At 35.5% G+C, this 15450-nt stretch overlaps 1 protein-coding gene across 1 annotated transcript in view; it reads right to left on the bottom strand.

Moving 5' to 3' along the window:
• LOC138707520 (MOXD1 homolog 2-like) overlaps positions 1 to 15450 on the bottom strand; it is a 772674-nt gene that overhangs the window by 57290 nt on the left and 699934 nt on the right. The window lies entirely within an intron of this gene.

The following is a 15450-nucleotide window of genomic DNA, read 5'->3' as shown; positions in this document are numbered from 1 at the left end:
AAAAGAACTGAACCCTGTATCGAAATGAACGGCTATCATTTTCAAAAACGTGTTTAAATATCCATATTATGATTATTTTTCAATTGAACTTCACTCTATAAATTGTACGCTAATGTGCTGTAGACAGTATAATATACACTGCATAATGAATATGTTCGCATGGATAGCTCAGTTCATGAGTAAAAACACTTATTCTTAGTACAGTACTGGATTTTGATTAAACAAAAACCTAATAAAAATTATCGAACTCAAAATCGCGGTATTTCCTAGTTTACGTAAATGGATGAAGTACTTTTCTTCCCTCCTATACCTAGTAAAGTGATTTGTTTGTGTTTTACGCCGGTATCATCGAACTCCAGTCGTGGAAGGAGGTAGCGAACGGTGTTTCCGTTTCTCTAAAGGTATAGCCAGGTTAATATTAAAAATGTTAGTAAAAATAAAATGATGTCCCTGTATATTATGTCCTTCAAAATCCTTTGTTAATACAGACCTCTAGTCTTAGTAGTGATAATCAGTAATGTATTGGAGTCGAAAAGCTATAATATTTAAATGCAAAACAAGGCCGAATTTATAGATTATTGTGTGAGACAACTCCAAAAATAACCAGAATTTTCTACCGAAATTTAAGATTTTTATTCACCATAAAATATGATTCCTAACGATGCATCGCGATGGGGAAAAAACCACAGCTTTACTACACACCAGATTGAAGCCTCGCTAAGAATGTTGTCGCTCTCAGCCGGTTTAGAAGCCGCCAATCCCTCAGCTAGAATGTTATCCACCAGACTTCCAACTCATGATGCCGTCATCATAATTCAAAGAACTTTTAAACCAGTTGTCAACAATCAGAGCTTAACATGCTTACATACTTACAAATGGCTTTTAAGGAACCCGAAGGTTCATTGCCGCCCTCACATAAGCCCGCCATCGGTCCCTATCCTGTGCAAGATTAAGCCAGTCTCTATCATCATACCCCACCTCCCTCAAATCCATTTTAATATTATCCTCCCATCTACGTCTCGGCCTCCCTAAAGGTCTTTTTCCCTCCGGTCTCCCAACTAACACTCTATATGCATTTCTGGACTCGCCCATACGTGCTACATGCCCTGCCCATCTCAAACGTCTGGATTTCAAGTTTCTAATTATGTCAGGTGAAGAATACAATGCGTGCAGTTCTGTGTTGTGTAACTTTCTCCATTCTCCTGTAACTTCATCCCGCTTAGCCCCAAATATTTTCCTAAGCACCTTATTCTCAAACACCCTTAACCTATGTTCCTCTCTCAGAGTGAGAGTCCAAGTTTCACAGCCATATAGAAGAACCGGTAATATAACTGTTTTATAAATTCTAACTTTCAGATTTTTGGAAAGCAGACTGGATGATAAGAGCTTCTCAACCGAATAATAACACGCATTTCCCATATTTATTCTGCGTTTAATTTCCTCCCGAGTGTCATTTATATTTGTTACTGTTGCTCCAAGATATTTGAATTTTTCCACCTCTTCGAAGGATAAATCTCCAATATTTATATTTCCATTTCGTACAATATTCCCGTCACGAGACATAATCATATACTTTGTCTTTTCGGGATTTACTTCCAAACCGATCGCTTTACTTGCTTCAAGAAAAATTTCCGTGTTTTCCCTAATCGTTTGTGTATTTTCTCCTAACATATTCACGTCATCTGCATAGACAAGAAGCTGATGTAGCCCGTTCAATTCCAAACCCTGCCTGTTATCCTGAACTTTCCTAATGGCATATTCTAAAGCGAAGTTAAAAAGTAAAGGTGATAGTGCATCTCCCTGCTTTAGCCCGCAGTGAATTGGAAAAGGATCAGATAGAAACTGACCTATACGGACTCTGCTGTATGTTTCACTGAGACACATTTTAATTAATCGAACTAGTTTCTTGGGAATACCATATTCAATAAGAATATCATATAATACTTCCCTCTTAACCGAATCATATGCCTTTTTGAAATCTATGAATAACTGATGTACTGTACCCTTATACTCCCATTTTTTCTCCATTATCTGCCGAATACAAAAAATCTGATCAATAGTCGATCTATTACGCCGAAAACCGCACTGATGATACATGCATGGCTTTAATAATGTGCGACAGTCGTAGTCGTGGAGTCGAACCCCGCTTGGTGCACGGGTGTTTGTCCGTTGTCAATTTAGTGTTCTATGTTGTCTTTAGTGGAAGCACCGACGCACTGCTCAGTCCAAGCACGGGAGACTGGCAGCGTGTTTGTACAATGGAGCTTGAATAAACTTTAAATTTCAGCTGGAGGCTAAACACCGCTAGGGGTATGAATAAGTTCTCGTTTTACGTTCTCAATTTAGTCCAAGCAAACTCTAACTTACATAAAGAGAGAAAATTGTGCTAGGGTATAACAGTCGGCTTTTAACACGCTTGCCTGTCATTAAATGAGCAGCTTGTACGAATCACTATCCAAAAAAATTATATATATATATATATATATATATATATATATATATATATATATATATATACATATACATATACAGGGACATCATTTTATTTTTACTAACATTTCTAATATTAACCTGGCTATACCTTTGGATCAACGATTAAGAACCGGAAACACCGTTTGCTACCCCCTTCCACGACTGGAGCTCGATGATACTGGCGTAATATACAAACAAATCCCTTTACTTGGTATAGGAGGGAGGAAAAGTAGTTAATCCATTTACGTAAACTAGGAAATATCGCGATTTTGAGTTTGATAATTTTCATTAGGTTTTTGTTTAATCAAAATACAGAGCAGTATCAAAAATGAGTGGTTTTACTCACGAACTGAGCTTTCCATGCGGACGTATTCATTATGCAGTGTATATTATACTGTCTACAGCACATTACCGTATAATATAGAGAATGAAATTAAATTAAAAAATAATCATAATATGAATATTTAAACACATTTTTGAAAATGGTGGCCGTTCATTTCGATACAGGCTTCAGTTCTAATGTGCATGTTATCGCACTATAGACTATTGTACGTAATTCCAATTACCAGGTTCGTACTTCGTATCAGTAACTCATGTTGAAATAATTCTGTACCTACTCTATAAAAGAGACCTTACGTACTGTAAATTCAATCTTCACTTCTGCCCGATCCGAAAAGATAAAATTACTCAGACATGCTATCTACTGTCCGTCCAAGTAGTTATGTCGCAGTGTAGTAGAAAGGGAGGAAATCAAGTGACAGTTAATTCCTTAACGAGGCCCTTTCATTTAAGTTATTTTAAACAATTGTATGGGTATAATATTACGTAGACGCCCAATTCCTAACAGAAATTAATGTTCTCAGAAAAGAGCTAAGACAGCCCAGCCACTAGCATTTACAGAGAGGCGAATAGAAGCAGGTGGGGGAAACCGGGATGCGACGTAGGCAAATGGAAAATGATGCAATATTGAAAGCTCTTCCGTCACTGGAAAACGCGAACATATTTTTGGAACGTACTGTTTACTATGACCGTAATGCTACTATGACTGTATATGCGGTCTTGGATCTGTGTGGAGGACGGTTGAACTTCATTAGTACAAGGGGTGGGAGTAAAGTACATTCAGAAACTCAGGTACAATAAAAATTGAAGTAAAAATAAAATGATGTCCCTATATATTTTTTTTCACAAAGAATGTGCCAGTGGATAAAGAAAAAACTATGCGTATAAAAGTTGTTTCATATCTTAAAAATTCCCTATATGTTGTTATAAAAGAGCAACTTTTCTGCAGCTCCAGTTTAAGGGGACTGGGTTGTCTGAGTGTATGTCTGTTGTGTTTGAGTGAAGAAATTTTTCTATTACTCTCACTTTTTGAATTTTCAATTTACAATTTTTGCAGCATACACACAATATTCGCAAGTATGTTTTGGTTCTAAGATTATCTTTCTACCTCGTATACTTCATTTTATAAAAATGTTTAAACCTGATTGTTACACTTTTACTACGCCATACTACTTTTGACCAGTAAAACGCTACGAAAGAATGTATTTTAACCAATCATGGCTGTTTATCGCTACAATTTTATCACTTCCCTAGCATTTGTTTCTATCACTTCCCTACCACTTGTTTCTTTCTTTGCCAACATTTCAAACAGCAAATTCTTTACGGTACTATAAAACATACTTTGAGATCGTCATTTGTATCCCGCATAGATAGTCAATTGAAAATGGCGGCTCCTTTCAAATGTTTCGGTGAAGCTAACATTAGTGAAATATAATTTTAGTAAGTCAGTTAATACCTATTTCATTGTATTATAGTACGTCACTTCTTCTAATCTTTATACACTTTCTTCTGTTTTTATCACCTCCCTATCATTTGTTTCGTTTTACATTATTTCAAACTGCAAATTCTTCACGTTATTATAAAACATACTTTGCGATCGTCATTTGATTACCGCATAGATAGTCAACTCAAAATGGCGGTTCCGTTCAAACTTATTGGTGAAGCTAACATTAGTGAAATAGAATTTTAGTAAATCAATTAATATTTTATGCTCGACCATGCCGAAATGTAGTAATTATACACCTGGTAGCATACCTTTAATGCATGTCATTAAAGTACACCTACTCATTAAAAGTCAGGTCTTTCAGCCAATGACGACTCAGGTTACAACTGTTCAGCCAATGACAGGTCAGCTTTCTACCGTTATAAAACCGCAAGTATCGATTATTCTCGGATATGCAATCGAAAGAGAATTAGCGAAAAGTCACGGAGGCTGGAAATCCAATACTGTCGTAGAAGGTTATGTTCTGTTACTGTAATAATTAGCGTTAATTGTAAATAATATTCAAATAAATTCAATTTGTCATCTCGTTTTTCAATGTCGAATTCAATAATCAAGGTTATAATATTATAATATTATCAAGTTTAACGGGACTACGTCAAGGTCAATGACATTATTGTTCCTCGGAAAAAAATCAATACTTTCGCGTCTGCGCACATCTCACAATTCACGACCTAGAACAAGGTCACTTCCGATCTTGTCAGTCACACATAAAATGTATACATCTGAATACCGGTAATTTCAAGTTGGAAATATGGTCGAGCATAAAAAGTCGTATGAAACTCGCCTATAATGGTAATTAAGAAGCTCGTATGAAAATTATGAAACTCGCTTGCGCTCGTTTCATAAATATCCATACTCGATTCTTAATTACTATCATTATAGGCTCGTTGCATAATGTACTATTATTGTATTAGAGTAGCCTACTTTATTTCTTCTAATCTTTATACACTATCTTCTAATCATGTAATAGTCAATTAAATCCCACTCGAGTTTTGATTTGAGGGAGTCAGCGCAACAGTGGTCTAAGCTACTTTTTTAATGTAGAAAAAGCAAGTTAAAGATATATAAAGTGATATTATTTTAAGGGAAAAATTACACCCTTCCAAACAAGCTATATAATGTTGGATTGATCTATTCCACTTCGTAGGAAGATAGTTCACGTCAAATCAACAGAATTTTTCGCATTGAAGAGGTTTAGACCACTGTTGCGCTGACCCCCTCATTTTTCTCTAGATAAATCAAAACCTATAGTGAGATTAAGGTTGAAAATTGTTAATTAAATTTAAGAGAAAACAAAGGTATTTTAGGAACATATTTACAAGAAGTATATATTCTAAAAATTCAAGCCTATTTACAATACAGTTAACTATATTTGCAACCATTTTAATCACATTATGAATATTCGTTTAATATTAAAAAAATATGTTCAATCCTAAAATGAAATATATTAAACTTTTTCACAGTTTTCATACTTTTCTGGCTGTAAAATCCATACAGGTAATAATATTTGATAACTACCATATGTAATATAAAATTTCAGCCTCTATGTCATAGTAGTTTCTGAGAAAAATATTCATAAAATTATATAAATAATTAGCATGTTAATTCTTCTTCTATATATGTAATAGTTTTAATGTGTTTTTGTTTCTATTATATTTAATATGTATTTTTGTAGTTTCCTGATTGTTAAAATTGTAATAAATGTGTATTTAAATTTAATTATAACATAAAATAAATTTAATTTGATTAATATTGTGTGTATGCTGTAAAAATTGTAAACTGACAGATTCAAAAGTTGGAGAGTAATATTAAAATTTCTTCACTTATTTCACTCATACACAAGAGCCATACGCTCCAACTATCCTCCTCCTAAAATACGAGAAGATTTCTGATTATTTTCTCATCTATTTATTTACAAGTAATAATAATAATATAATAATAATAATCATAATAATAATCCTTGGCGTGACAGCCCTTCAAGGACCCAGACCGACCAGCTGGCCTCACGTCCGCATGCCGAAGCGGAGGTGGACGATCATCCAACCAGAATGGAGATATCATGTGGTTAGCACGATGATCCCCTAGCAGTTATAGCAGGCTTTCGTAACTGGATTTCGCTACCTATCGTACCTCCCCAACTGCATCCCGATGCTGGGTGGGCACCGGTCCCATACGCCGGCCGAAATTTCATGAGAAAATTTCTTCCCCCATGAGGACTCAAACCAGCGCGCATTTCGTAACACGGGTCCTTGGCAGGATGCCTTATACTACGGCGCGAAACTTACTTAGAAGTACCCTAAAGAAAAGGCGTATGAAGCTTCTCTTTACTATATTTAGGCCCGGTTTCTTCAACTTTCTTAAATTATAACAGTGTGTTATTCCATTTTAACTGTAAACTTAACAGTTGAAGCATTTCTTCAACTACTGTTAGTACTAACAGGCTGTTAAAACCTATGATAATTTAACTGCCCAATTTCATACAGTTAAATCATTTAACTCTCTGTTAGCATTAGAAGTATCCAATATGGCTGGTGCGTTAGATGCTGAACTTATATATCTGGATTATTTAGAAAATGATATCCATGAATACATAAACAGAGCGGATGATTTCTGTGATTTGACAGAACAGAAATTCATACAAAGGTATAGGCTATTTTCTGTCAAGCCTCATTTTCGCTTTCAACTTAGATCTGTTTGTTTGTTTATTCTCTTTAATTGGTTTATACTGCGAAATAATTTCCAGCAGAAGGTTTCTTTCGAACGAAGATAAATTAGTCCCACGATTTCTTTTTGTTCCAGTGTTTTCCATTTCATAACAGCAATACCAATACGCCGCTCCACGCTATTGTGATACAGACGAGGAAAGAAGCAGAAATCAAACCTGAGAGAATAGAAAGACTTCTATCCTCTCTGAATCAAACAACGTAAACAAGTGAGAATCGCAATTGTCAGAGTTCAGAAAACAGAATTGAGTCTATACTTGGTTATAGGTTATGGTTAAACTCTAGAATCTCTGGTCCTAACAGAGAGTTAACAAACAGAATGTTAAAATGTGAAATGTTAAGTTGAAGAAAAGCAATATTTTTAACAGCAATTCATACTTTTAACTTACAGTTAATTAACACTATGTTAGGTGCATTTTAACAAAGGTTGAAGAAACCGGGCCTTAGTTATGTATGTATTTATTCACACTGCAAATGGGTATATACCCGGTGGCAGTGGTAACTAATTACACTCAATAATGACAATTAATAATAAACACAACTAATAAAAACAATAATTAATAATAATAAGAATAATAATAATAATAATAATAATAATAATAATAAAATAATAACAATAATAATAATGATAATAATAATAACAACAAGGAGCATCCCATCCTAAATTAAAATGAAGCATGATCACTTAAAATAACAATTAAAGTAAATCAAATTTGTATCTTAACCCTAAGTTCGAACTAAGTCCCACGAGTCTGACAGATTCATATCTGCACAAGTACCTTTTTGGCACTACACTTATTTCGCTGTCAACTCACTCACTGCACTGATTCTACCTGATTTCACTAACACTTCTAACCATTTCACTGTTCAATTACTTTGCACAGCCACTTCACTGACACCAACACACTTCACTTACACAACAGACTTCACTGACACTACACACTTCACTAACACAACACACTTCCTCACTGATAGAACACTTCAAATAACAAGATATCAATTACACCCTTTAAGTAGTGTGTATAATATACTACTGTCTATTAGTAAAGTCCTTGAACCTATTTTTAAATACATTTTTGGTTATTGGTAAAGCCTTTAGTAAGTCTGCAGGTAAAGCATTCCAGTCCCTGATAGTACGATTGAGAAAAGAAAACTTTCCAGTGTCCGTCCTCTGTCTTCTTTCCCTCAATTTAAAAACGCTCTATCAAATGCAAGGTTACCTAACGTCGATGGAATTTTCTATAGCACAATGATGTTAGGCGAGATGAGTCCGAGAATTCGCTATGGGTTCACTTGACATTTTCCTTACAGTTAGGGTGAAACTGGGAACAATTCGAAACCATGTAATCATAAAAGCGAGATTCCAACCAACGGCAACGCCCTGACGAGAAACCAAGTGACGTAAGGAGCACATCTGCACAGCATCACATAGCACTTACCATTTGGAGGATTGGTCACTGTTGTCTGACACACGGCTATCTCCTAAGTGGCAATCCTCGACCAGCTTGTGACACCTGCCATGTTCCAGTGACAGCGGAACATGTTTTAGCATACTGTTCTAAATTCAATGGCGCCCGGGGTCAACAAACATTACGTGCAACGCTACGTGACGCTCTTCGTAATGATTTTAATTGCGTGAAAGCTGTTCGAAGCTTTTGTTCATCTAAGTTTAGAGCAAACTCCGGCCTCGTCATTTACCCTCTGTCTGTATGATATTTGAGCTACTTGCTACGTTACTTTAAACACATTATACCGACATGTACACTCACGGAAACATAAACTGGACGCCTGACTTCATCAGAATCAAAGTTCAACCGCACAGTTGTGGTCACAATCAGGGTTCAAGCCACTGTCGCATTTGTCGCATTTTGCTACTCGACTTCTAAAAAGCTACAAACATTGAATGTAAATATGCAAAAATGCGACAACCACATTGGACTTCAGAAACGAAGATGGTAATAATTGAGAAAATAAAATCAGAGGTGTGTTTGAACTAATCTGAATTTAAATGAAATGCTAATGGTATGGGCAATGTTCAAAAAGGTATTAAGCAATAGATGTGCAGGAATGGATTTCAAAGAATTGGGTGTCCACACCTGTGGAGTAACGGTCAGCGCGTCTGGTCGCGAAACCAGGTGGCCCGGGTTCGAATCCCGGTCGGGGCAAGTTACCTGGTTGAGGTTTTTTCCGGGGTTTTCCCTCAACCCAATACGAGCAAATGCTGGGTAACTTTCGGTGCTGGACCCCGGACTCATTTCACCGGCATTATCACCTTCATTTCATTCAGACGCTAAATAACCTAGATGTCGATACAGCGTCGTAAAATAACCCAATAAAATAAAACAAACAAGGAATTGGTGCAATTCGCGTACGTAAGTTAAGTGAACAATTTCTTCTAATTGATTTATACAATTCCATCGCATAATTATGATACTTAATCACTCATTTAAAGTCTGTGTGACTGCAACCTATGTATATTTTTGTGTGGCTTTACTTTGTTTATAGTGTTTTTTTCTCTCTCCCTTTATTTTTTGTGTAGCTTTATTTTGTATATAGTGTATTTTTTTCTGTTTATTTCTATTATTGTATTTGTATTCCTGGTGTTGTGGAAGAGAAGGCCTGATGGCCTTAACTACACCAGAATAAATAAATAAGTTAATAAATAAATAAATAAATAAATAAACAAACAAACAAATCAATAAATAAAAAAACAAATAAATAAATAAATCAATGAATAAATAAATAAGTAAATAAATAAATAAATAAATTGTGAGAGAAAATTTAATTGCACGAATCTTGTAAAATAAATTAAATAAGTTAAATAAAAATTTACCTAATCAAATAAAAATAAACAGTGGAATACATATTAATGTTGTTAGAATCAAATACATGAAATCAGAAGCCGATAATTCAATAAAATGTACAAGATAGAACAATGATAAACACATTGGAATACATAATGGTATTAAATTACAAGCAAGTAGAATTCACGCCAGAAACCGACAATTGAATAAAATGTACACAATAATAACAAAAATAAAAAACTATTTATATAATAATATTAAAAATACGATTGAATTAAGTGTACACAATAAAAGTAAGAAACAAAAAAAAAAAGAATAAAAATATAAACACAGTGGAATACACTGCATTAAATATTTGCAACGCATTAGGTCTGGAAACTCATAATAAGATATTACTTTGATTTATATTTAAAATAAATCAAAGTTCGGCAGCCCTTGACTTCAAGAGGCAGGGAATTCCAGTGACGAGAAATAGCAACAGTGAAAGATGAGCAATACAGAGATTATTGTGAAATGAAATTTCTAGCGTGTTAACGTGTTGTGACCGAGTATTTAAGTTACGATAGCGATAAAGATTGTGGAATCGAACAAATAAGTAATAGGGGGCAGAGGTGTGCAAAAGTCGGTACAAAAGAGAAGGAGAATGTAACTTTCTCCTTTCGTACAACCTGAGCCACGATAATTTATCGAAAAAAGGTGAATAACGTAACTACAAATTCTTGAATTTGAGATATAAAGCATCCCACTTTATTTTAGATCTGGTAAAAAGCCTGAGCTTAATGACATTCAAATATATCTAGAGCATACCTGCACAAACAGCGCTCAACGAGCGCGCGCGCTCCTTCGGAGCGGGAGAGCCGTGTTTACGGTTCGCCGAAACGGAGAGGAAGATACGTCAGAATGTCATAGACTTGCTATAGGTACAGGAGAGGGAAACGACCACTCAGCTATCAAGTGTAGTGCAGTGTGTAGGCCTATTCTCAATAGCTGTTTCATGACCTACTGCTACAGTACAGTATGGAGGAATCTAAAAGACGAAACATAACATTTAAAATTTAACGATTTACAGCTCGAACTTATTGATCTTCAATGTGACCTAAGGGCTAAAGATCGTTTGAATAATACTACTAGCCTGGTTGAGTTTTACAAGACTAAACATTAGCAATAATATCCAAGACTACACAGGCTGGCTGTGAAAATGATTGCTGTGTTTGGCTCAACATTTATATTTGTGAGCAACTGTTTTCTATAATCAAATTTAATAAAGGCAGATATCGAACATATTTAATTGATGTTTCATTACGATCTGTAGGCTACTGTTCCTTTCAGCTGCCAACAGCATAAAACCACAGTCTACTATATACAGTCACGAAGCTTGAGTTTTGAGGGTGCTAGAAACAATAGACTGTGACGGTACTATTTTGCATTGCCTGTAATGAGGCGACATTAGCGATCCTAGTGGTGAGCAACTATCTAATGTTTGCATATTTACTACGTATTGAGCTTCGCGACTGTATATACTATACTGTGATAAAACCTTGTTTTGATGTACTGATAAATAAAAATATGACAAAATGATATTGTAATTTAAGTAGCTATAGAATTTCTATTGTTTCTGTAAAATAAATATTTCTTCATTAATTAATATTATTCCAGGATAGTTTTGCAAACACTGAACGGGAATTCAATTCATAAACACTTGTAATAGTACTTCCTTCTGTGTATATTTTGTACGAGATCACCCCTTCTTCCAGTCCACTCTCATACAGAGCGCAGCTAATACCTGCATTCCGCTCATGAGCTGTGAGCCGGCTAGGAGAGCGCAAACCTTGTGCAGACCTGGTCTAGAGGGTGACGTGTTTGTCGGAGGGAAATAATATTTTGTCAGGAACGAAATATATTACAAGGGAAATAAATCTGTAACTTATGTTAATTTGCTATTATTGGAATCGCCTCGATTACTTTTATTTTCGTATTATTCCCAGGCATCTTAGAAGTTTTAATTCCAAAAATTATCACAATATTTAAACTAGAATTCCTCTTCGAGTTAATGGCCACCATCATTAGAGCAGGAACAATCGGATTACCGTCTGCACTGAGCTACATAATTCAGCACCCTCCGCAGCCCCAAGTAATGGTCTCCGCGTTCTGTTCTGTTTCGCAGATATTAACCTCCTCCCAACAAGCACGGTTTAACAGGTGCATTTCCTAATCCTCTGTTAGCAACCCCAACTAGCATACAAGGAAGGGGTAACACATACGAACTTTCTTTCTGTTCAGAAACTTAATGTGCATTACATTCCCCTTTCAACCCTGGCACCCAGAACTATAATCTATGTTAAAAGTAATGCACATAGGTACGTTTATGAATAACTCTATCGTAGGGAGAACAATACAAGAGAAAATAAAATTGTATTCAGAAGAATAATTTTGGATTTTCGGTCGGGTTTTAAGATTTAATACCATACAACATTTCGGAAAAAATGTCATTATAAATTTCATCTTCAGAGTTATATCATGGATAAATATATAATAGGATGCGAAACTGCAGTCCGCGTCATTTGGCGGCAGGGGTCTGAAATAAGATGATCAGCGCCCAACGTCGTAGGTGGTGAACATTAGAACTGCGTGTTGGGTACATTACCCAGAGTTCTCTATTTATCCATTCGAGATATTGCTCGAGGAGACAAGATGCTTGACAGAAACTTGTTAATAAGTGAACATAAAGTGATACTACGTGTGTGTATAAAGTGATGTTTATGGACGTTGTAAAAATAGTGTTGTTGAATGTATTGTAAAGTAATAGTAATATAATAAATTGAACTATCTAAGTAGTTCTTGCAGACTTTTCCATTGCGCTGTACACTAAATACCCAAAGAATACAATCCCAATTATCTAATCTTTTGCTTTATTTTTTGTCTCTGTCTGGTTATATTTTAATTGCGTAGTGTAAAATAGATCGTCTCTTTTATCTACCTGTTGGCTCCGGTAAGAATTTTCAGTAGAAGATGCTGTGAGGAATAAAAATGTAAATGTTTTATTTTAAATTGGGTTAGTTTTGAATATCGATGAGGGTGGGAGGGAATACTTTCTGCACAGTTTAACATTTTCGTCACCAAGTGCGCTGCTAAATGCATGGATTAATTAGTTACTCTTTTCGCTACTTGGTGCGCTGCTAGATGTAATAACGCCCCTCCTCCCAACAGGTGGCAGCAAGATCAATTTCTACAACAGCGCCTCTAGTATGTGTTACGGGAAACTCAGTAAGTTTCGCATCCTATTATATATTCATCCAGGGTTATATCACTCAAAACCTGAAGGGCGCACGCACGCACACACACACACACATTGTGTGAATTGGAATTGTGGCTTTCCTGTTAACGTACCTGCAGTAACGATACACTCCTCTCCTGTTATACTTCCTTTAAGTGCAATGACATCGAGCAAATATTCTTATACCGCTGGTGAACATTACCAGTTCTAATGTATCAGTATCTGTGTTTCCACCTAAAGCGAAAGATTAGACCATTGTTTACGCATCTTTGATTTTATTTATCGTTCAGCAAGTTTTTCGATATCCCTTATCCTCTTTTGTATTGTTCATGTGGATAATTTCATACTGTTAAACACATCAGATTTTTCGGAACAAATAATGTTAGCAATTTTATTCAGGCACTAATGAACTGTCCTTCAATATAGCACTTCAATGATTTTACGATTTTCAAAGCAATAATGTAACTTGCATGGAGTTTCTTTTGACTTACAGCTTGTTTCATCATATTCTAGTACCGGAACTGTTATTTGAATTTAGTTTTTTTTTTATGTTTTAATTGCTTCACCCCGTCCAGCCTTAAGAAAATAAAATTATACTTGTTTTCTACTGTATACATTTTCGTTTAAAATGACATTGGATATGTTTATACTTATCTATGACTTCGTGATACTCTTATGACGTGTCATAATGTCGCTATATGTTTGATTTATAAGTGCTTATTAGAATTCCGAGTATGGAAGAATATATAGAAGAAATGAATTTGAACATAAAGCAACTTGTAGTCTATCTGTAGTAACATACGGGACTCGAAATACGACTTTCAAAAAGTCTACTATGTAGAGTAACGTGTTATTAAGACAGATGGAAATAATTGAGGACGTATTATATCGATTGATATTATATCTTACGTATTGCAACTTCCATTCAGTGATGTCATCGTGAGTACAAATTTTCCGACGGCTGGCCAAGAATGTCACTCCTGGTCTGAACATTCAACGTCAGTTGCTGATGTTCTTACCTATGTATGCCCGGGCTACCTGAAGTTATGCAGATTAGTGATTACTAGGGAACGGAATTTGGAGTAGTAAAAGTTAGTATTGGCATCTACACAGTCATTTGTTTACAACCCTTTATACCAAGTCCTCCCCTCCATGACATACTCGCAGGTCTCTACACGTCAACAACAGGTGAACGGACAGTCGTCGCATAAGAACTTCATCATGCAGGTTTGCAGTTCAGAGTAGTGAAGTGCAGGTACAATGCCGAAAGTGAAACCAACTAACAATACAAAATTGAAAGACTATATTTGTAAAACCTCCAGATCAAGTATCAAAATTCAGGAAACAATTCCCTAAATTGTCGCTTCCCCCATGTCCAGTTCCTACGAGATGGGGGTCATTGTTAGAAGTTTGCAATTATTTCGCACGTCACCTCCAATCTGTGAAGAAAGTGGTCCAGTCTTTTGATACCGATGACGCGGCTGCGATTCAAATACGCCAGGAACTGCTAAATGATGAAACAATCGAGAAAGAAGTCACGGATATTAAGTCAAATTTTGGATATTTACCGGATGCCATTATTCAATTAGGAAAGTCAGGAGTAGAACTAGTTGAGCAAATAAATATTATGAGGACTATTGTAAATAAACTGAGTGCAGTAGAAGGTGAAATAGGAAAACGTGTTGGTGAAAAAATGAACAAAGTTTTGATTAAAAATGATGGATACGATATTCTTAGTCGGATTTCAGATGTACTAACAAAGACGTGTCCCAATGACGTCATTCAACATGTGAATTTAATTGACGTATCTTGTTTCAAGTACTCTCTAATTGTCTCTGCAGATGGAGAGCGGAGTTTTTCCATGTTACAAAATGTCCTTCCTTGCAACAGAGCAAAGTTGTATTTTGAAAATTTGAAAATAATATTTACAATTTATTATAACAAGGCATAGCATTAATTGAAAATGCCATTTCGTTTGGATCTACATATTCAGACGCGAGTTCCATACAGAAGACAACTGTCTATCAACATCAGTATGTCCACTGACACGCGAAGATGCAGAGGTTCATATTTAATTATGTATATTTGTAATGTTGTTTATTGGTATCTTGTGCGTTGCGAAGAAAAGCACATGTAGTTCAAAAAGAAATGCAGATTATGTATGTAGGTCACTATATGTCATTAAACTATTCCATTTGTTTATTCTGAAATATATTTACAGACGTTGCGTGTAAGTTTGTATGAAGTGGACTGTACTCTTCCATGCGCCGTGACGCAGCTCGCTTGACAGTCACTGAGCTACGAATATCTATACTACGTTTCACCATTCTTTAT

This window comes from Periplaneta americana, chromosome 10, assembly GCF_040183065.1.
Source record: "Periplaneta americana isolate PAMFEO1 chromosome 10, P.americana_PAMFEO1_priV1, whole genome shotgun sequence".
NCBI classification, from domain to species: Eukaryota; Metazoa; Arthropoda; class Insecta; order Blattodea; family Blattidae; genus Periplaneta; species Periplaneta americana.
This window is presented reverse-complemented; position numbering and strand designations above follow the sequence as displayed.